Raw genomic sequence first — 24,401 nt, 5'->3', positions numbered from 1 at the left:
GGCCTCAGCACCTGCTTTTCAGAGAGTCCAAGTGGCACAGCTCAAGACCCTTCATGTGCAACTGCTGAAGTTTCACACTGGTGAGATTTTTTTTTTGAGACTCTGAAAGGAACTATTTCTCATTTTAATTTCACATTTGGGAGTGAAAGCCAAGTTATTGCCATTTTGTTCTCTGCCACACGGTCACTGTCTAACTTTCGCTGAGGACTGGCCTTGTCTGAGTAAACAATCACAAGTTCCCTCAGGAACACATTCCTCTTCTGTTATTAAAGAGAAATAAAAGAAATTCGGTGGGGGGGAGGGGCTGCAAATATTGCTATAAAACTTTCTAACTTTTATGAGCAATAATCGTCATTTTAGAGTAAGAAAAGATGCTGAACTGTATTCTAACTTGAGCCCTTCGTTTTGCATCAGAGCCCTTGGCCATAGAGCCCTAGAAAATTCTAATCTAGATATCCAGTTACAAAACCAAACAGACAACAAAAAACAGCTCTGCAACTTAGTAAGAACAGTTAATGTTCCAAATGATTATAACTTGTGTTTGTTTTATTCAGAATTAATGTAGTACCAGGTGGTGACACCCACGTAGACAAAGTAGCATTTAAGTTATTAGGGGAGAAGATAAAGTTCAAGCTTTAGGATCTAATATCTTTTTTCACTTGTATATCATTTTGTTTTCATTGTTTTCAACTTACCAATTGATTTTTTTAAAAGGACAATTCAGTTTTCTTTTTCAGAAAAATATCACATGAGGTCATTTGGCTTTTCCATCTATGTGCAGGGGAATTTACAGGCATATTAATTCAGTGCAGTGTATTTTGGGGAGAAGAGGCATTCTGTGTTTTGTGAAGGAAAAAAAAGTCTTTAAAATGTGTAACTTTCAAAAGAAATGTTAATAGTTATTACTTGCTTAATAAGTTGTTAAATGTATTAAAGGGAAGGTTGACTTCAAAATTGTTTTTCTGTGTTTAATAGGGAATAAATTTGTCTATTACTTTTATTCTCTAAACACTCCTTTCTCTGCCCTCTTTTTCGATCTCTGCTGAAATTACATCTCCACTTGGCTCTTTCTCCTTTACAAAAAAGAGAAGCTCAACTTAGGACTCAGGCTGCCTAAACGTTCTTCACTGACCCACCAGGCTGACCGGGAGCAGATGAGGTTAGAGAGAGATTGCTCAGCCTCACAGGAAGACCCCAGTCCCTACACCCTTTTCTGTTGCTGTTTTGAGGACCTCTGCTGCACCCTCCACCCTCTCTCTCCTGTGACCCACTGACCCAGTAGTTCCCAAAGCAAGATGACTGATGATCTAAGTCCAGCTATATCTAGTTTCATCAACACCATGGAACGGCCAAGTTGTCTACACAAAAGGGTGGTTTCAGCTACAAACTACAGGCAGATGGATGAGCATCTCTTCTGGGCTACTAAAACTGAGCCAGGGTATTCTCAAATCAAAGGCATTTTGTTACCGAACCAGAGTAGGGGTTCGGCTGCTGGCCACCACCAGTAGGCAAATTCCAGAGGCACAGGTTTGTGAGAAAGGAAAAAGGTCTTTATTCAAATGCTGCACAATCTGGAAGAACGGAGGACTCTTGTCTCAAAAGCCCATCCCTTCTGGAAAACCAGAGAAAAGCCCAGCCACCTTCAGCCAGACCAAAACCAAAGGTAGTGTCTAGAGTTCCTTCTCCCATTAAGAATACCACCCTTTGGGAACCACAAGCAGCTGCTGCACAATCATCCAGGAAGCTTGGCTTGTTCCCCATTGCTGTCCGGCTTCAGCCTCCTTCCTCTGATCAGTGTGTGGGGCTGGCACCACATGGCTTCCAGGGCCAGAAGGTCCTGCAAACACATCAGCCAGTACATTCACAAAGTGGGCAAGAAATTGTCCCCTCCTTCCCCTGGGTTTATATTAGTTCCTGTGAGGGCCGGACCAGACGCTTTTCTTAGCCCAAACTTCCGCATACTCCAGGGAGGGTCTGCCCCCCAACCAAGCCCTTCTTTACCTCAAGCCAGACTGGCAGGTTTCTTTGATACAGCACCTTCCCTGCTGCCATGTTGCCCTCCATGGCACACGTGCCTGCCTTCCCCTGGTCCCACACCCAATCAGGTACCGGGGAGGGGTAGGAGGCCTCCCCCCTCCATCCAATTGTCTCACTAGCCTTATGCATGCTCAGTGTAATGCTTCCTCCTGTCACCATCGTGCCCAGGGATGGGGGATATACCACTAGGCTGTGGGCATCAATTTGAGTGAATGACATTTACTTACACAGGTGTACATATGTATGTTATATGTTGGCTAACAGTGATAGTGTCTGTGTCCACAAGCATGGAGTTCAGGATATTTCTACAGCTATAAATATATATGTGTGTGTAAATGTATATACATGTAATAGTATATTCTATGACATAAATTAAAAAATTATTTTACATTCTAGCCAAGATGGAGTCATAAGTAGACACATTGTGCCTCCTCACACAACCAAAAGAAAGACAACAACAAATTTAAAAACAAAAGACAACCAGAACTGACAGAAAATTGAGCTGTATGAAAGTCTGACAACGAAGGAGTTAAAGTAGACACATTCATCCAGACTGGTAGGAGGGGTAGAGTTGGGCGGATGGGGCAGAGAGGACTCTCAGCGAGGTGAGTCCCACATTTGCAGGCAGATAAACCAGGAGGAACAACTGGGGAGCAAGACAGACCATGCAACCCAGGGCTCCAGCTCGGGGAAATAAAGCCTCAAAACCTCTGACTGAAAACACCTGTAGGGGTTGAAGCAGCAGGGGGAGAAACTCCCAGTCTCACAGAAGAGTTCGTTAGAGAGACCCACAAGGTCCTAGAATGTACACAAACCCACCCTCATGGGAATCAGCACCAGAAGGGCCCAATTTGCTTGTGGGCAGCGGTGGAAGTGACTGAAAACCGGCATAGAGCGGAGCAAATGCTATTGTTCCCTCTTGAACCCCCCTCCCCACATACAGTGTCACAGTGCAGCCACATGGGTTGCCCCACCCTGGTGAACACCTAAGGCTCTGCCCCTCACTACATAACAGGCGTGACAAGACAAAAAAAAAAAAAAAAATGGCCCAAATGAAACAACAGTTCAAAGCTCCAGAAAAAATACAACTAAGCAACAAAGAGATAGCCAACCTATCAGATACACAGTTCAAAACACTGGTAATCAGGATGCTCCAGGAACTCACTGGGTACTTCAACAGCATAAAAAAGACCCAGACAGCAATGAAGGTTACATTATGTGAAACAAAGAAAAATCTATAGGGAACCAACAGTGGTGGGGAGAAAACCAGGACTCAAATCAGGTTTGAAGCAGAAGGAAGAAAGAAAGGAAGCAAGAATTCAAAAAAATGAGGAGAGGATTAGGAACCTCCAGAACATCTTTAAACATTCCAACATCTGAATCATAGAGGTGCCAGAAGGAAAAGAGGAAGACCAAGAAATTGAAAACGTATTTGAACAAATAATGAAGGAGAACTTCCCCAATGTGGCAAAAGGAATAGACTTTCAGGAAGTCCAGGAAGCTCAGAGAGTCCCAAAGAAGTTGAACCCAAGGAGGAACACACCAAGGCACATCATAATTACATTTGCCAAGATTAAAGATAAAGAATCTTAGAAGCAGCAAGAGAAAAGGAGACAATTACCTACAAAGGAGTGCCCATAAGACTGTCAGCTGATTTCCCAAAAGAAACCTTCCAGGCAAGAAGGGGCTGGAAAGAAGTATTCCAAATCATGAAAGGCAAGGACCTATATCCAAGACTGCTCTATCCAGCAAAAGCTATCATTTAGAATAGAAGGGCAGATAAAGTGCTTCTCAGATAAGGTCAAGTTAAAGGAGTTCATCATCACCAAGCCCTTATTATATGAAATGTTAAAGGGACTTATCTAAGAAAAAGAAGATAAAAAATATGAACAGTAAAATGACAACAAACTCACAGCTATTAACAACAAAACCTAAAAAAAAAAAAAAAAAAAAAAAAAAAAAGCAAACAACTAGGACAGGAACAGAATCACAGAAATGGAGATCACATGGAGGGTTATCAGTAGGGGAGTGGTGGGGAGGAAAAGGGGGGAAAGGTACAGATAATAAGTAGCATCAATGGTAGGTAGAAAATAGACTGGGGGAGGTTAAGAATCGTATAGGAAATGTAGAAGCCAAACAACTTATATGTATGACCCATGGACATGAACTAGAGGGGGGGATGTGGGTGGGAGGGGGTGTGCAGGGTTGAGGTGATTAAATGGGGGGAAATGGGGCAACTGTAATAGCATAATCAATAAAATATACTTTTTAAAAAAGTGTTTTCCCATTTAAATCTGAAAATAAACAGTTTAAATGGGAGTTACCCAAAAATATTAATAAGTACTTTTAGCAATAGCTCAGGATAAATTGAGTTCCTTTATAAGGAGCATATGATTTCAAAAAGGCAGGTCCAACTGACACCTGTAAAAATTAGCTAGGAAAACCTAGGCTTCAGCAGTTGGAGGAGAAACTGGCCTCAGAATCTGCCCTTTGCTGTACTTGAACTAAGCAAGGATTATTCAGAGTTTTTGTTTATACAACAGGAATGAAGAAGACTTGATGATGATTGTCTTTAATTCATTATGTATTACTAAATAGTAATATACTTCCTCAATTATTAACTAAATATTCTTGACCTGTGGGGAGGGAGAGGAGGAAGTAAGAGAGCCATCTGGCTCCAGCCCCCTATTTATGAAGGGCCTTGAATTTAGGCTTTTGACGTTCCTCACAAGGAGGTTACACAAAGATATTTCAATGAAATTAAAAGAAAACACCCTCATCCAAATTTAAAATTGAGATCCATAACAAAATGATATCACCTTTAGTACGTGCTAGACTTTAAAATTAAATCTTTTCATTATCTTCTGGCTAGCACAGCTGTTTTGTGTTGTAATTTTCTTGTGTTAAAGGCATCAATTATTGAAATGTAAACTTTCAAAACAATTTTTAAATCTAATTTTAGGGCTAAAAGAATGTCTAATATGTTCTGAAAACCTCAAAAATAATAGAGGTAGACTGTATATCTCTCAGCCTTAAAGAATTCCATAAATTATTTGTTTAGGATGCAAATATTTCCATGAGGTAGCAGGATCATTTTTACATAAGGGACTGTAGACTAAGAAATCTAGAAGAAAGAAAATCTTAGGAAAGAAATAGTTGTATGTTTCTAATGAAAACTTCACGCATTCCTTTTTTTCCCCTGTATACTGGATTTTATACACTTCCAGGAGTGTTACTATTCCAAAATGTTAGTGCATATTTATAATATACAATATTTGCACCTTTAAAGCAAGCTTTCTCAATCTGACATCACTTACCTGCCTTGGTAACCTGATAGAAATGGCATGTGTGTGAAGTTGTGAAATTCAACCAGAGTAAACTGCATGAAGAATAAAAGTTCCTGGACACCAAGGCCTCCTCTAGCACAGAGATGTTTTAAAGGAGCAAGGAGGAACAATGAAAACAACAGGGAAGTCAACTCTCATGAGTTAGAAAGGAAGGTTAATTCTGTGTAGCAGGTTAACAGGGGTCATCATGTGAATTATATATATCTTGAAAAAGAGCTTCTTCCTCTTGTTTGCCCAGTTCACACAACTGCATTGTCTCCTGGGGAGGCATTCATAGTTATCCCAGCAAATCCTATGCAGAATGTTGGAGACAACTATGTTGGTTCCTCTTAACAGACTGAAATATGAAGCCAGCTGTGCAGTTGGGGTGGGGAAATTGTATCTTCGAGACCACTCGGAATTGGCATTTGGAGAACGATGGTGGAGAAAAGGCCACAGTTGGCAACAAAGGTGACAAGAGGGTTTGAGTCTGACTTCCATCTCTGCTCTGGGGGTTAAGTATTCCCGATGGTCTTAACTCAAGTGCTTAAAATAAAAGCACAGTGAAGGAGGAAGCCTCCTGTCATCAGCCCCACCCTAAGGGCTACAGAGTTCTAAAAGCTAAAAGATAACCACTGAGTAATGATAGCAGCAGCTGTAGCTTCCTGGGATTCCACAGAGACAGGTGGAAGGAAGACTTAAAAACCCACAGTGGTGTTCTAGGAAGGAGTGTAATGGACGCAGGAGAGTAATGGCTTGTTTCAAGGTGATAAGAAATACACCTCGAAGGGAAATCCCGTGAATGGTCCCTGATATCTTTTGGTTTCTGAGTCACATCTCAAGATGTCTAGCTTGGTAAGGATCCCTCCCAGGGTGGGTGTGTACTCTGTGGATGCAATCTCAGGAATTTGCTGCAATCCCTCCTGGCAGCACATAGTAGAGATAAGGCAACTGACCTCCAAGAGAGAGGTCAAGTCATTTGCCTTAGATTGGGTCAGAAAGTCAGGCTTTCGATCCACCTGACCCTAAAAATTATGCTATTTCTACAGTATCATTCCATGTCCTTCTTACTGTTATTTTAACTATGGCTTGCAAATTAACCTGATTTCCCCTTTCTTTAAGGGGAATCACTGAGGCTTGAACTCTAGAATACCTTTGACCCTTCCAATTAATTATTCCACCAATACTTATTGAGCACCTACTAAGAGCTAGGCACTGGGATTAAAGAATGAATAAAATGCAATGCCTGCTCTTAGAGAGCATTCAGTTCATACATGGAATCAGTTACCGAACTTTGTAGGAGTCGCTTATCGTACATCTATCTGCATCTTTCTGTTTTGTATCCCCCCAGCTCAGGCCTTCACTGCCTCCTGCTTGAACAACAGTCTCATAGCTGGTCTCTGTGTGTTACTAGCCAGGGTCAGAGAACTACTCACAGAGTTCTGGGCAAGATAAAAAATTTTTAAAAGTGATGGGGGGGGATATCCAGAAACAGGCAACGATGGGAAGCCGTAACCATGCCTAGGGCCTAAGAGTTCCAGAGCTGCTGCCCCTCAGGAACCACAGTAATTGAGGGAAGCAGCTAAGAGAATCCCTCTCTTCCTGCTCTGTGATCTACTGGGGCCGGCCTCTGCAAAACTCAGAAGCCACCCAGATCCAGATCAGCCACCCCCTGTGGAGAAATAGGGAATGGATCACGTAGGGGCAAACGGAGAATAACCAGCTCTCTATCCTAGTCACTCACTCAACAAACATGTACTGAATAGGAAATACCCAACAGGCATGGCGGCTACAATCGTGAACGGAATGCATGTTTCCTTCCCTGAGCTTACAGTTTGGGGGAGGCTGCTGAGAAAAAGAAAACCCTAGTGAGGCTAATTCCAATGGCAATAGAGGCTGTAAAGAAAAGGAACCCAGTTCAATAAAAGAGTGTAATGAAGGAATATGATCAACTCTGAGAACCAGGGAAGGCTGCCTCAGGAAAGGGGCAGGAGCCGAGAGGAAAGGAGGAAATTAGAGAGGAGAGAAAACTGGAGAGAGCATTTAAGCAGAGGACACCAAAGGGCAAAGTGCCCGCCTGGCAGGAGGGAGCAAGGCTCATCCTAGGAACAAAGAGAAGCACAATGCAGATGGCTAGGAGCAGGCTGGGGCAGATCATGGGAGGCTCTGTGGGCCAGGTTAAGGACTTTGGTTTATATCCTAACAGCAAGTGGGAAGCCAACAGAGTTTGAATTCAGGGAAGGAATGAAGATGGGAGTGGACACAGTCAGGTATCAGAACTGTTTTGGAAGATCACCCCGGCTACCATACGCAGCCCGAATTGGAGGGGTGAGGAGAGGCCAGTTGTAGGCTGTGGCGGAAGTCCAGGTGACAGAATGAGAGCATAACCTACGATGGCCACAGCGGAGATGGAGGGCGGGAAAGGTCAAGAGTGATTCAGGAGCCATAACAGGACTTGGCAGTGCACTGGATGTGGGGGTGGAATGAAGTGCAGGAAAGACCCCTAGGTTTCTGGCTTGAACACATGATGAAGGTATTCACTGAGCTAGGAAAACATGGTGGGTCAGGCTTGGGGATTGTTACGGGTTGAATTGTGTCCCCTAGAAAAAGATGTGTCAAAGCCCCAACCCCACTACCTCAAATATGACCTTATATGGAAATAGGGCCTTTACAGAAGTAGCCAAGTTTAAAACGAGGTCGTTAGCATGGCCTCGAACCCCAAATGACTGATATCCTTTTAAAGGGGGGACATTTGGACACAGAGACATGCACAGAGGGAGGACCATGTGAAGGCACAGGGAGATCACGATGTACAAGCCAAGGGAAGCCCGAGGACGCCAGAGGTGAAGAGAGAGGCATGGAACAGATACTTCATCACCTAAGAAGGAATCGACCCTGCCAGCGCCTTGATTTTTGAACCTCTAAACTCCAAAAGCAAGACAATACATTTCTGTGGTTTAAAGCACTCGGTTTGTGCTAGCTTGTGATAGCTGCCCCTGAAAATATAGGGATGAGAACCAGAAATTGGACCCTGTACTAACTGAGTTTGAGAGTCTATCTGAGAAACAACACAGCCAAGTGCTTAGGGGCATAGACTGTGGAGCCATCTGCCCAGGCTCCGCCACTTACCAGCCGGGGGAGCACACGCAAGTTCACGTGAATCTTTTAGCCACAGTCTCCTCATCTATAACTGAGAATACTACCTTTCTCGTGGAGTTGTCAGGAGGAGCAAACCAGCTGACTGTAAAGTACTTACAACGGTGCCTGCCTCATAGGAAATACTGTAGAAGAGTCTATTTAAACACAGACAAATACATAAAGGAAACGAGTATTGGACAGAGTTGGATGGAAGAGTCTGGAATTCAGAAGAGAGTTCTGCATTCTAAAACTGGGCGTCACTGGCATGTAACTGGTGCTGCAGGGAAGATCCCCATGGCCCAGAGAGAGAGGTGGGTGAGAAGAGGACAGGGCTCCTGGTTGTTGATGACACCTTCACATTTAATGGCTGGGCAGAGGAAGGCGAACCATCGAAGGAGACAGCAAAACTGGCTGGAGAAAACCCCCACGGGCACCACCTCACACCGACTAGGATAGCTGTCGGGCACTGACTTGTGTTCCACCCAAAATTCATGTGTTGCAGCCCTAACTCCTAATGCGACTGCTTGGAGACAGGGCCTTGAAGGGGGGTAGTCAAAGTTTGATACAGTAATAATGGTGGGCCCTAATCCAATAATACTGATGTCCTTATAAGAAGAAGAAGAGACACCAGAGATCTCTCCCCCCACACTCCACCTCCCACCCCTCCATGCACAGAGAAAGGGCCGTGTGAGGATATGGCAAGAGGTGCAGTCTGCAAGCCAGGAAGGGAGGCCTAATCAGAAGCCAGCCCTGCTGGCATCTTAATCTCCGACTTCCAGTCTCCAGAACTGTGAGAAAACACATCTCTGCTGTTGAAGCCACCCGGTCTGTGTCATTCTGTTATGGCAGCCCGAGCAAATGAATACAGTGGCTATAATTTTAAAAATGGAAGATAGTCAGTGTTGGTGAGGGTGTGGAAAAATTGGAGCTCACCCTAAAGCAAGAGGAAGAGAAGGGGAGGTGAGGGTGGTGGGAAGTTGAGGGGATTCAGTTCCCTCTGTGAACTGGAAGGCGAGCTCCACCAGCCAGATGTAGCAGGGGAGCAAGACGGGGCACAGAGGATTAAAGGAGTGGAAAGGGCTTGAAATAATCACGTGGAAAACTCAACGGAGGAGCGAAGGTGGAACGGCAGGCCTGCTGAGGGGTTGTTGAAAGTTGGCCATCCTGACTTGATCTCGCGCCACTTTGCCCTGGAGTGTGACTTTCTGCACCACGGCTCAGCTCCTGGAGCCAGACACAGAGAAGGTGCAGAAAGAGGGCCTCCCCTGGGTTAGCGCTTTCCCAGATGGTAGAAAAATTGGAGATGCAGGAGAGTTTGAAACTGAAGAGGCAGAGGCCACAGGGAGGTCTAAGAGTGCCCAGGCTTCTGGAGGGGGGGGAGGAGTGCCCAGCAGGGTCAGGGGCTAGTGAGTGAAGAGCATCACTGTGTGCCTCACACACTTGTCAGGGAGCTTCGTTCAGGCACAACTCCAATCATGTCCTTCCCTTTGAACTCACCAGCATGACAAAGGCTGAGCTTGTATTAAAAGCCTTCCCCAATAAGGCCCAGAGACGTTGCTCAGACATATCTCCAAAACCTTCTCCATCGTCTTCTGCTCCTTCTATTCCTCATGGTGTACCTACCTGGTGCAGAAACAAATTGAATCGCAAGTATGTCCACTGCCTTCTCCCCTTTGTACCACTGCTTGCGTATTTTGCTCCCTCTGAAATGCCCTCAGCAGGACATAAATCACTCCTTTACCAGTGTTCTTATGGTACTTAATGCACATTTCTATTCCTTCCCTTGTCACATTTTGTTGTAATTTTTTGTTTATTTTTATAGAGGGTATCTGTATTATTCATCTGCCCAGCATCCCTTCCCTCACGGCCCCTCCCATCCTTTGGTAACGAGTTCCCCCTGAGGTTAGAGAATTGCCCTCATTGTAGATCTCATGTGGCTCCTACATGTGGCTCCAGGATTGCCTGGCTATAATTATGGGCACATGACCCAAATCCAGCCAATCAGTGTCTCTTCTCGGCATCCTATATTTGGAAAGTAAAAAGATCTCTCTTGCTGCAGGTCTACAGAGGTGATGATGTAAGCCAGAAGTTGTCTGTGTCCGGTTTCCACACCACAACTCTAACCACGACCACATAGAGGAAGCCGATTGTCATGCGGAAAAAAGAAGAGACTGAAGCAGGGATCCCATTATTTCACCTCTGAGATCTACTTATGCCTCATGCCACTTGCCTTCCTGTGCCTTGCAACTGTGCAAGCCATTTAAGTGACTCTTTTGCTTAAGCCAGCATGAGCTGGTTTTGCTTACTTGTCCCCAAGAAGGTTCTCAGTGAACGCACACTACCTCTTCTGCTAGACTCTAAGCCCTCGCTCGACTGGACGCAGGGACTTTGCATCCCAGCATCCAGCTTCATGGGTGCTCAGTAACGTGAAATAAATGTTGAAATCCTAACAATTACTCCAGGACCAATTCCATTTACTTCTATAAAAATTTTACTGAACCACCAAACCAGTTAGGATCCTTCGCAGAACCCTAAAGCACCTGCTTGTGACTTTCTGGTGGCACTTTATAGATTCTGCTTCTCAGTTTAGTTGTTTATGCTCTTGGCCATCTCTCCCTACCAGATAATAAGTAAATTGGTTGCAGGGCTTATGTCCATGTGCTCAATAAAAGTTTGCTGTTCTAAATTGCGCTCCTATGTGCCAGTGGTCCAGAAGGCAAAATAGGTGAGACTGAATTTTTGGTCTTGAGGTGTTTGCTGCACCAGTTCAACAAACAATGTTGCAAATTGCCTTGGCCTGACTAGAAAATGAATAAAGGAGAAAGAAAGTAACATATTTCCCTTTTGGAGAAACAAAGCTCTAGACTGAGAGCAAAAGATATTTTTATCAGGAAGTGTCAAAAGAATGCGGAACCGTTTTATAAATAGATCAGGAACCAAATATACTGGAAATATAAAACCCCTCACAAGTAATGTCAAAACAACATCTGCCTGAACATAATTTAGCAACTGTAGGAGTCACTAAATCCTGTTTCCATTTTCTTTACAACTAAATAAGGGTAAGTTAATTTGATCCCTTGTGTGTCTAAGCCTGGCAAACACACGGACTATAAAATGCCCTGCTTCTCCAGAGAATGCTCAATGAAGCTATTTCCACTCTACGTTAAACATGGTGGAAGAACTCTGTTCAACTCTGAGGCGCCCCTAGCCACTCACACAGACCTGCCGTGTGCAGATATTCTGGGAATGTCTGTTGAATGAACGGTGAAGGACACAGAGCAAATCTCCCCGAACGTGTGATCACATCCGACTCCTTCACGTTGTTTCCTCTTCAGCCCCATCACAAGTTCAAGTCCAGCCCTGGAGAGCCAAATTGAAGCAAACATTTGTGCAAGAATCCAGAAATCTTAGTCTAATCTCTAGCGGTCTTGGGGGAATCAGGCAAAAAGCACCCAGGGAAGGATGCCCAAATCGATTGTGTCATCTCAGCAGTGATAGCCTTGCTCAGTGTCCTCAGTCACCTAAAGTTTTCCCACCGCAGTGCAGACACGGAGAGACCAGCGGGCTGGCCGCTCAGTCAGATGCCATCACAAAGCAGCATTGCCAAGGGGAGGCTCCAAAAGGCTTAGAACTTCAACTTTCATGGATGAGAAACTTGGTTAGAACTACTCTCTCCAGATAGGTACGTTGAGTCAGGGTTTTCCAGAGAAGGAGGACCAGGAGGACATACAGAGAATGTAAGAGGGGATTTACTCTAGGAAGTGGCTCAGGTGGTTATGGAAGCTCAGAAGTCCCACAGTCTGCAAGATGGAGAAGCAGGAAAGCTGTCGGTGTCATTCTGAGCGCAGAAGCCTGAGGATGGGGGAGAGGAAGTGAGGCTTCAGTCTCCCTCTGAGTCAGAGAGCACAAGAACAGGAATCCTCAATACCCAAGGTCAGGAAATTATAAATGTTGAGGGAGCAAACTCAGCTTGAGGGAGCAAATTCACTCCTCTGCCTTTCTATCCTAGCCTGGCCCTCAGCTGATTGGATGATGCCCACCAGACAGATGAAGGCATTCTTTCTTTACTCCGTCTACTGATTCCAGTGCCAATCTCTCGCAGAGACATTTTCACAGACACACCCAGAACTATGTTTTGTTTTGTTTTTTTTAACCAGCCATTCCTTATCCCAGTCAAGTGGATATATAAAAGTGGGCATTCCTTATCCCAGTCAAGTGGATATATAAAACCAACCATCACAGTAGGGGTGATCAGACTCTGGAAACTGAATTGTACTCGCCTTAAAAACACTTCCCAAAGGGTCAGAGATTCAGCCAACCTGAAATTCAGTCCTTCTATACTAGTGAAATAAATACAGAAACTTCATGCACAGCAATGTAAGGGGATATTTTTTGTGTGCTTATAAGAAGAGGGGATTAGTATGTTCTACTTTTTCATAGTTTACATTGTTTACAATAAGTATTATTTTTATATTAAAAATATGCATTTTTTTATTATTGCATCAAACCATTCATCTGTGTGGTCAGCTTTTGGTTCTGTGAAGGCACAGACCACGTCTTGTACTGCCCTGCCCCTGCGCCTCCAGCATGCAGCACGCGTCCCAACCACTGCAGGTGCTGAATAAATGCCCAGAGAAGCTTGTTTTGTCAACCTATCCTAAACTAAAAAGCGGTCAGTCAGGACCGCTTTCCTTCCCGTTAGTCAGGAAAAGGCCAACTCATGTCCAGACCAACAGAGTCTTCAGACACTGTAGGGTCTGAATTTCCCGGCTGGCAGACAGTGGCTATTCGTGGTGTGTGGAATCAATGTAGTGAGTCATGACTGGCTCTTTAAAAAGTAGAATTCAGTAGGAAAAAAAAAAAAAACAGTGTACATTTAGTAAGGGTATTGTTTCATGAAGTTCTGTTTCCGTTTTGCACACACTGTGGTAATGTAAAATGTATTTCTTAACTCTAGGTTGTGGTAAGAAAAAAAAAAACTGAGAGCCACTAATCTTGTCTAACACACACAAACCCCGGCTCTCCGGCCAGAAAACAAACCGCTCTCAGTTCCTCAGAACACCAAGCCATTTTCTGCTGCAGGGGACTCGGCACTTCCTGCTCCCTTTACCTGATATGTACTTGCCCTCCTTGTCTGGGGGCGGAGGGCGGTGGGGAAGCTGGCTTAGTCTTCGAGATGCTGCTCAAGCACCTTGCCTACGCGCCCTTCTGAGCAAAGCCAGATTCCTTCCGGCTTGCTTCCACCGCCCCTTGCACCGGATTCACCGCAGTGCTGTGTGCTGGGCAGGGGTCACTTCCACAGCTGGCTGCCGAGAGCAAGGGCTTTGTGGTCCTCCATCCTGGTGTTGCCAGACCTCGCATGATGCCGGTAGCACTCAGTGCGTGAATTTTAAATAATTACAAAGGAAAGGTTTTAATGATGAAGAAGGAGGCTCTTTATGTAATGAAGTAGAAAAGCATCCAAAGTTGAGCATTCAAGTTTTTCTCAGCAGTAAGTGGGAAAAAAAAGCAGGGTGCAGTGCCTTATGCACAACATGCTGCCATCGTGTGCATGTGTGTGTGTGTGTGTGTTTGATCACAGGGGACACGGGAGACCATTAACAACGGTTGTTACTTGGGACATGCATAGAAAGGAGACTAATATTTCACTATCTGCCTCTTCATTTTTGTGCTGTGTGCGAGGGCCACCTGTCACTAAAATTAATTCGTAAAATTTTCTCCAAAATATTGTATAGGCAATGAATGTAAGAAAGACGAGATCTATGACTTCCAAATATCCCATTGTGTATCACTAGAAAGACATAGTTGTTTTCTATTGACTGATTTTTTTTTAAAGAGCCTTTATTGTCTATGAAACTTAAAGGTAAACATAGGCTTTTTCTGATTTACAGCAAAAAGGAGAAGTGGCCTCTTCCCCTAACCAGGGGAGCAGCCTGGGTGTACAGAGATGCGGGTGGGTGGAACTGCAGTTTCTAAGACATAAGCAAACATCCAGTCTTTATGGAAAACCACAGATCATTAGGAAGGCCTGACTAATGAACACTTGGCAGTTGTCAAAGAAGGCAATTGTAACAAAGGATAAGCTAATTTTGTAACCATTTGGAGAACAAGGTTCTTCCTCTGACAGTCCTCTGGCTAGGCTCTCCAAATACTTCACTTCATTAAAACATTCTTTTGTCTAAGCCTAATTGTCAGAATTAAAAGCGCTGCTTATTACAGACCTGGGTTTCTATAGCAACAGTAAAATAAAAGCCAGTGTCTGAAGCATTGAGTAAAATAATATACACTAATAATAGGTAGCCCTGTGAATCCTTTAATAAAACAACTCATTGGGAGTCAGCTACTCTACGTGTTGTAACAAGAATGACTGAGGAGCTCTGCAAACTTTTAAAAACCCAGCAAGATGTCTCCTGTTAAAGTCACAGAAATGTTTTAAGTCAAAAAATAGTCATGGCTCCTTAAAGGATATCATCAGGATGTTTTCAGTATTCAGTATATCTGTTAGTAGAAGCAAAGATCATTTTCTCTTTTACAGTATATGTTCAAAATCTGTCTCTTGAATTCTCTCCCTCTCAAGTGCCTACTGATATGCTGGCAGTGACCTTGGCCCTGGGCCAGGACCTGCCTTGGGGCTGCCTCTGACAACACAGGGGAGCATGCTCCCTTTGGTGGCATCTGCCAAGTTGCTCTCGTTGGAACGGAGGATGAACTCCAAATCAGCAGCCAGCCCTAAGATGGGCCCTTTCTGATTCATGTATTCAAGCACACGTTCTGTTCTGAAATAAGTTCTTTTTCTGACATACTGTAAAGCAAATGGCACAATCCTTTGTATTAGTTTGCTAAGGCTGCCGTAACAAAGTATCACAGACTTGGTGGCTTAAACAACAGAAACTTATTTTCTCACAGTGCTGGAGGCTAGAAGTTGCCAGGGTTGGTTTTGTTGCTGGTGGAACACCTTCTGTTAACAGTGAAAGTGGGCCTCTTGCGGTATTTAAAGGAAAAGAATTTCCTGATACCCACGTGGAAGGATGTGGCTCTGTGGTACGTTTATTGATGATGTAAAATCAAGGGGGTTCCCCTCCTGGCTTCCCAGCGTCCCATCTCCATTCTTCTCACCCTGGAAAACCCAATATCTTATCTTCAGTACAGCCAGGATGAAAGCCACTACCCAGAGTTTATGCTCCATGTTAAAGTCCAGGCCAGCCCAGCACCCAGCTGGCTTAGAGTGTGTTTCCAGCAGCAGTCCATTTGAGGCTCCCTCTGAGCCTGCGTGGGGAGTTGCACGACCATGGGCCATGTGGCTGCTAGGACTACGTGGCCATTGAGAGAGGACACATTAATGCACAGTACGAGTACAGGTCACCCAGGCAAAAGAGAGCTCAGAGCTTTTGCAGCCCGCATCATCTGCTGTGGGCCAGGAGCTGCTGGGCCCACTTCATGGCATGCTCCCCTGTGAGAGAGCCCATCAACAAACTGATGAACCCATCACCAATGGGCAAAAGAAGGTGAGCTTCTTGCCTCCTCTGGGGTTATATTAGCCTGGGTGTGGGACGGACCAGGTGCTTTCTCAAAATAACCAATCAACTTCCCAGATTTTCACATGCTCCACGTGGTTCCACCTCCCAACCAATCCCTTCTTTCCCCAGGCTAGACTGACAGGCCCCCCTGATCCAGCACCTCCCCCTGTGCCATTTTGAGTTGTGTTGTCCAAGTGCCTGCATTGCCCTGCTCCCACCCAGTCACCTGGTACCAGAGGGGAGAAGGGAGGAGTGTAAATCCTCTTGGCAGAGAAATGCTGGAATCCCCTGAGGTGTGAAGCTGTAGCTTCCTGGCTAGCAAGCAGGCTTCTGCTTCCCAGTTTATTAAACTCAATGTCTAGTTCCCTTTGCTCCCCTTTTCGAGCTAAATACCACCAGTAACAGTTTCTCCTGAAGCCTGTCTCTTTGGCTGTTGATAGCCATTGTGGGGGAGGAAGAACCTTTCCTCTACCTTCACATTTCTTTCTGCTGGCCGACTAATCAAATAGACCTGAAACAGATTAATAAGCAAAAATAGCCAAATTAAATTGCATACATATGTGTGAAAACCCTGCCTGCAGGAGAGACCCCCACATGCACGACAGGTCTGGAGACAGAAAGGGAAAATGGGGACATAGACATTGTGTGACTAGGGACTGAGTAGTGCACCCTGGGGCCTCCGAAGGTCATTGCAGGGAGAGCGCACCTTCAGTAATTAGTAATTTTCCCTGCCCTAAAACAGTTATACCTGGTAATCTCTTATTAAGGGCGAGGCCCCTAGTTCAAGTTCTAGGTAGGTAAGGGAGGGGCAGAAGTTCCTCTTGAGCCTGCAGCTAAAGTTACCTTTTTTTTCCACTGGATTTTCTCAGTTCTAAAGTTACCTTTAACTCAGAAAAATCTGCATACCACAGAGGCACACCTTGGGGTGACCTATTCTGAACCCCCACATCATCTTCTCCTCCCTGAGTTTTTACCTCTGTGTGTATCCTATTCCCCTCTTCTTGTAAAGCCACAAATCCTGTTGGACTAGAACCCACCCTAATGACCTCATTTTAACTTAATTGCCTCTTTAAAGACCCTGTTTCTGACCAGTGAATTGGAAGGGTGGAGCACAGCTCAGCTCCTTTACAATACGGCTTTGTTGTGGCTTTGTTGTCCTTCCCATCACCGGGAGCCCCACCCGACGTAATTGGTGTCTTCTCAGGAAGACGGGTTAGGATTCTGATAGACAAGGAGGGGGAACACCCCTGAAGAGGACTCTCTACAAGCCAAGGAGAGGGAAAGGGCCTAAGAAGAAATCAGTCTTGCCAACACCTTGATCTTGGACTTATCACCTCTAGAATTGTGAGAAAAATCTTTGTTAAACCACTCGTCTGTGGTATTTTGTGATGGCTGCCCATGCAGACTAATACACTTAGGGAAAGGAGAGAGATTGTTGCAGCTACTTTTTTCCACAACCCGCCACACCCCCAAGACCTTAAGCCCCTTGTGGTTTGGGGCTCTGTTGTTCTTGTGCATCATCAGCATTCAAAAAATATTACCTGTTATTAGACCTGGTTTTCAAGGCAAGAGAAGAAAGAGAAGGTAGAGATGATGGTGAAAGATCGGAGAAATAACAAGAAAACCAGATGAATGTTTATGTCACGGTGTCACCCACCGTGTTGGCAGCGAAATCGGACTTTGGTTCTTGAGTTCGGCAAAGAAATATTTCAGAGCCAAGAACCCAGTTATAAGAGAAAGTTTATTTAGAAAGTCACAGAGGTAGTAGAAGTGAGCCAGCTGGGGTTCACTTGTGTGAACCCGCGCAGGGCCAGGAAACAAGTGACAGAAGCAAATGAAGGGCCTTGGGGCGTAGGAGAGGGAAAGGCAAAGAGGTGAGGGGGAAGGGAAGGTGCCATGTGCTCCCAGGAGGGAGCACCCATGCTGGGTCCTTTGTCTTGCCAATTTTAAAGGCTGGGAGTTTAGGGGAGGACTTGGGGAGGATCTCAACAGTATAATCATCAGCTCTCTGCTGATGCACCAAAATGAGATTTATTCCCGATTCTATCTGTCCTTGGGTTTGGTTGGGACAAATGGCACTAACTGGATTTTTGTTATCTCCCTGAGTAGGGTGATTTAAGCTATTCACTCTGTGGTTGGGGAGAACAAGTTTAATATTTGCTCTTAAGTGTCCTTGCTTAGGGAAGATAGGATTTGGCAGTTATAGATGTCTGTAAACTGCTTGGCCATTGAACTATCTGTTTCAGTTTCCCTCTTCCACTTGCTCTGCCTTACTAGCCTGTCTCAATGGAAGCCAAAGGCAGAGAGAATCTTGGGGAAGAGGTCTTTGAAGATCTCCAACCTCAGGGAGGTTGGGGACTGAGAAGGGAATTTGATAGCCCGACATTTCACCCCATGGGAGGGGCTGGGATTGGTTGCAGGGAAGAAACCAGTGTTGGTCAAGACCTTTACATTCTTACCATATATTTCAATGGTCCAAAATATTTTACCATAAGAATACATCCGCATGTAAAAGTTTTGTTAACATAGTAATTTTTAAAGGAAGAAAGTCCAAATCCTTTCTGGGCCCTCCACCCCTGCCTTTTTGGGAGTACCCACTTCTAGGGGAGGTTTAGGCCCGCTCTCCTGCACTGCAGGGAGAACAAAATGGCAAGCCCCATCGGGGGCAATTCGAGGGGAAGTACTATCAAAATCACAAACAAGGTAAATTATACCTCAATAAAGTTGTTTAAAAATATTACAAATGCATAACCTTTTTAGATATCCTCACAAATGCAAAAAGGACACTATATACAAGGATATTTACTACAACTGTGTTATAGAAAATATTCTGGAAGTAATCCAAGAGTCAAATAATAAGGGGTGGTTAAATAAACTGTGCTACAGCTACACAATGGGATCTTGTACTGCTATTTAAAAAAAAAAGAATGAGGAAGCTGTCCTGTACTGATATGGAAAGATTTCCAAGATAGATTAAGTGAAAAAAAAAAACAAGGTCCAGAGCAGTTGTATGTTCTGCTTATGTAAACGAGGCAAATGAATACACATAAGTATAATGTATATATATTTTTAATTTGTTTATATTTATATAAGGGAACTTTGGTGAGATAAGAAGCAAATAGAATTGGTTATCTGGAGAGAATGGTGTAGACAGGGTGTGATTATTCTAGATTACTGTTTCATTCACATAGAGTGTCATTACATTCCGCAGCAAGTCCCAGGCGAGTGTTCTCCTCCCCACCTCACACGTGAAGCCTCAAAAGACTAGGCACTTGCTTGCCCCGTTGACCAACTTACACAGCTGGTAAATACGGAGCCCGATCCCAGGCTAGCTCTGCCTAACTCCAAAGTCTATGTCCTAACTTCACTCACACTGTCCCCTGAATAAACGTGGGCCCTGGTCTTCGTATTTATGATCTAAAATAAATAACTTCAAAGACAGAATAATCAAAAATCATAGCCAAATATATTTTTAACGTGTTTATTCAAATACAGGGGGCTAGAGACTGGGAGATGTTTTATTGTTTGGGCTGGTTTTACTGGCAGTTTGTGCTTGTTTATTTGTTCCTTTGTTGACTTCCTGGATTTTTTAGATGTCTGTTTTGGAAGAAATGTGTGGAGGAGGGGATGGAAAGACGATCTACTTCGTATGGTACATACAGTTCCCGTAAGCAAGTAATTTTTTTTAGTGAGGATTTTGGAGTTTAGAGTTTTTGCTGTGTAGCTCCAAAACATGTTGTCCAAGAAAGTGACTAGAGATACAGGAAGGGAAGTAAAAGGTGAACCAAAGTCCCTTCCTGGACAAGGCTTCTGCTGTCACTGCTGCCAAGTCTCCCAGATGGGAAGGACCTACCGTGTGAGCATAGGCAGAAAAATCTGGAATCCATCCATCTGCAAGAAGGCTTTGACACCCAGTTAAATTCCTAGATCTCTTCTTAACTGATTGTGTTTTTCCCTGTCATGTGGAAACCTCTTTTAAGCCAGATTTATTTTCTAAATGGAAATATCCAGGCTTTGGACGAAGCAGCTCTTGCTCAGAGTGGTACAGACCCTAAGGTCCATCAGTTACATATGCATGGTTGTTACTCACATGTCCCCCAGAGAGGTTCCAATGAGACCTCTGTGGATGGCAAAGACTTTTATTAAAAAGTTGAGTGAGGAGGGGAGTCTCAAGAACCCACAGTAGGAAGTAGAGAGTCCTCTCCTTGGATCACCCCCAGCCCTCATTTCAGCGGCGGTGGCCCTGGTGCGCCATAATGCCAACTTCAGCCAAACTCTTAAGTCCTTTCCAGATGGAAAAATAGGGAGCAGTTGCCTCTTCCTGAGGTTGGTGACTCCTGTCTGCATCGCAGTGACCTACAGTGCCAAGACCACACAAAATTATTGTCCTCATTGCAAACCACCTTATGAATGCTTTGCCTTTGTGTTGCAGGAAGGCTGGCCCCCCAGCTTGTCCCACAGGCCCTCAGTGCTCCCAGCATGACCAGACCAGGCCTGATGATGCTTTTGCTCTCGAAACCAAGCCTCTCCTTGGCTCACCACAACTTACGACATGAAGCGAATCTTAGCCATGACACTGATAAAGTCACCATAGAGTAAAACTTTCCCTCTTTGCACTCTTTTTTTTAAATTGATTTTATTTTTTTTCATTACCATTAGCTGCCCTCCCTCTTTGCACTCATAAGGAGGATAAAGAACCATTGTGATTTGCAACACTGAAAGAGAATTAGCACTCCCTTAGTGGTGGAATAAGTATAACACCAAAATCCCCACTCACCATTAGCATAAAAGCAAGACCTGACCACGTTGGCTGGTAAAATGGTTTATTGGCTGGGCAAAGGCATCTCATCATTTTCATTGGTTGACCTTCAGCTAATCAGTTTCACCACTTATCCATTCATTATTCATTCTCACTTATGCAGGCAGACGTTGGACTCAGTGCTGAGATTACAAAAGAGAACAAGACAGAAACAATCTGTGAGCTCAAGAAGCTGATGACAGTCCAGCTATTTTTCCCTCCCCTCGTCATTCTCACAAACTTTAAAAATCTGCCTGTTATCGGACCTGCACAAACACAGCTGTAAGCAGCTCTGCCTCTCTGGTCTATATAAATGGCAGTCATCACTGGAGAACTCTTAGTATATCAGCTTTCAACTTAAGGAAGCAATGAAATCTAAAAATAATTATCACTGTATGGTTTGAAATAGTTCTGTTACTTGAAAAACAACGTATTTGAAAGTCACAGCATATCTGAGCTGGGAAAGAATTATTTCTTTGTATTTCTCTTTTCAATGACAGTTTTATTGATATATAATTCACTCACTGTACAACTTACCATTTAAAGTGTACCTGTCAATGGTTTTTAGTACATTCACAGAGTTGTGAATATTAGAGCATTTCATCACTCCAGAAAGAAACCCCATCCATACCTATTAGCTAACATAGCAGTCTACTTTCTGTCCTTAGAGATTCAGCTGGTCTGTGCTCTCCACATACATGGGATCATGTAGCACACGATCTGCTGCAGCGGGCTTCTTTCACTCAGCGCACTCTTTTCACGGCTTGTCGGTGCTGTGCGTGTGTCAGTGCTTCTTCCCTTCTATGGCTGGATCATATTCTGTCATGTGGATATTTCAGATCTTAATTACCCATTTATTAGTAGATGGTATATTTCATTTTGTATGTGAAGAAACTAAAGCAATAAAGGGCTGAGCTGAGAGCATTTAAAGCCAGGTTTCGAGTGCTCATTCCATTCAATCCATTAGGTCCCATAACTTTAAAAGGACATGTTCACCTCTACTTTTGAAACACATACCTAAGAAAAATTCTGCAATAGGAATGAGGCTAAGAAATACAACATAGCTTCTAAGACTGCCTCCGAAGTGGTCTAGGCAGTCTCCTCATTATTTGCTATTGTTATTTAAGAGTTTTTCCTTGAGTGCGGGCTGGGAACCAAAGTGTCCCAGGTTCGATTCCCAGCCAGGGTACATTCCTGGGTTGCAGGCCATAATCCCCAGCAACCGCACATTAATGTCTCTGTCTCTGTCTCTCTCTCTCTCTCTCTCTCTCTCCCTCCCTTCCCTCTCTAAAAATAAATAAATAAAATCTTTAAAAAAAGTTTGTTTAAAAAAAAAGTTTATAAAAAAAAGAGTTTTTCCCCATTTTCTATAGAAGAAAGAATTTTGAGGGTGAAACAAGTCAATTTAAAAATGGTTCTGGCCCTGGCTGGTGTGGCTCAGTGGACTGAGCACCAACCTGCAAACCAAGGGGTTGCTGGTTCAATTCCCAGTCAGGGCACATGCCTGGGTTAAGTTCCCGGTGGGGGGGGCACATGAGAGGCAACTACAGATTGATGTTTCTCTTTGTCTCTTTCTCCCACTCTTCCCCTCTGTCTAAAAATAAATAAAATCTTTAAAAAATTTTTTCTTTGTGGAATGTAGCCCTCATCATTGCCCCATTTCTCTGATTCTATGTCTCTCTTCTCTGTTGTTTTCTGTGTCCAAGCCATAGGCTATTAGAATGGTCTTGTGAGAGTTGAAAGAGAGAGGGAATATATTCCTGATCAAAAGGAGTACGTTAGAAGCCCAAAATCGTCACCTTCAACTTCAGTTTACCAAGGCATGAACTCCAGGCTCCAAGGCACGAACATAGGCCATAGGCAAATGTTGTGAAATTCTTCCTGATTACACTTGCCTCCCTACAGTTTTACACATTTAGATGAGGTTGAGGAATATCATAGCAGCGTTCACTATAATCACATTTTCTGTATTCAGATATTTTACTTAAGAAAATGATATTAGACAAAGCTTTGAACATATGACAAAGCAAATCTGTTCAGCTTAACACCAAATTCTAGGAGTAGCCAATTTCTGCCCTGGCTGGTGCAACTCAGTGGATTGAGTACCATCCTACGAACTGAAAAGTTGCTGGTTCAATTCCCCATCAGGGCAAATGCCTGGGTTGTGAGTTAGGTTCCCAGTTGGGAACATGTGAGAGGCAACTGATCGATGTTTCTCTCACACATAGATGTTTCTTTCCCACTCTTTTTCCCTCTCTTCCCCTCTCTCTAAAAACATAACTAAATAAAACTAAATAAACTCTTTTTTTAAAAAAAGAGTAGCCAACTTCTACTTTTTAGCAGCTGGCAGGAGCCCCCTTAATGAGCTCTACTGACATTTCTGTTTTCTTCATCCCTCATGGTATTAAAACAAAACCAGTCAAGACTCCTATGTGCCATGTAGTTTTATTCTTCCATTTACTGCTGGCAAAAAAAGTGCCAGTGTAGTGTGTGAATGTCTACCAGCTCATGGGTGCGTTCAGGTTCTTAATTGTTGACATGCACTCATTTTCTTTCAGTTGGATTCTTCTGTAGCCATGTTGATTCTTTGTCAGGTGGGTTCCAAATGGGATTTCATTTAAAAGAATAATAACTTTGACTCAGCTGACACCAAATTTTGGCAACAGTTAACCAGGAGCAAAATTAAACTGAAATTCTTTGGGTGAGAAAATAACTTTACTGTTTAAGTGGTCTTAGTAAATGTCTATTTCAGCTCACAAACAATGAACTATGGAGGTTGTTGCATTTTATCACTTTTTTTGTACAACATAAAAACAGTGGAGTTTCTGCTCTTGTTTCCTCTTTGCAAAGTTTTGTCAGTTCTCTTCAAGTTAGTTTAAATTCTGCCTCCTTTGTAAAAACCTCAAGATTGAAGTTTCTATTATAATAAAAACAATTTTTATAACAATCTTAGCCGTCCTGTATTGAACTCATTACATGGAGACAACAGGTTGAAGAGCAATGTGGTAGCTCTGAGATGAGCCCTGGAATCTGGACTTTCATAGGGGGCCCCTGGTGAATCTTCATCTGAGGGAAGATGCAAGTTTGGGGAAGCAGACGAATGATTAAGTCATGGGTGCTAGACACCCCTCGGATGCAGACTGCTGGAGTTTGAATCCTGACTCCACCACACACAGTGTGGTCTTAGGAAAGTTTTCCACTTGTATGATGATAACAATCCCTATTCCATAGCATTGTGGTGATATTAAAATAAAATAATATCTCTACAAGATTTGGGGGACCTGGTTTAAGAAAAATAATTGCAAAATATTTTAAATTTATAAATTTTACAAAAACATATGACCATGTGAAAGCATTGCTAGGGCCCTGAAGTTTCATTGGCTTTATGGAAAATCCAGTGCTAAGCAGCTGTTAATTTACTGTGCTCAGGATTGGTGCTCAGGATTGTTCCATTCAGTTCTTGCAACTAACTCATGAGAAAAGGGTTATCTCCACTTTAAAATAGAAAAATCAAACCAGAGGCTTAGGAAGAAGGTGGCCTGTCCAAGACTAGACCAAAAACAGTGGCTGTGCAAACCCAGGTCT

This window comes from Phyllostomus discolor, chromosome 7 (genome assembly GCF_004126475.2).
Source record: "Phyllostomus discolor isolate MPI-MPIP mPhyDis1 chromosome 7, mPhyDis1.pri.v3, whole genome shotgun sequence".
Classification (NCBI taxonomy): domain Eukaryota; kingdom Metazoa; phylum Chordata; class Mammalia; order Chiroptera; family Phyllostomidae; genus Phyllostomus; species Phyllostomus discolor.
Note: the sequence above shows the minus strand (reverse complement) of the source record.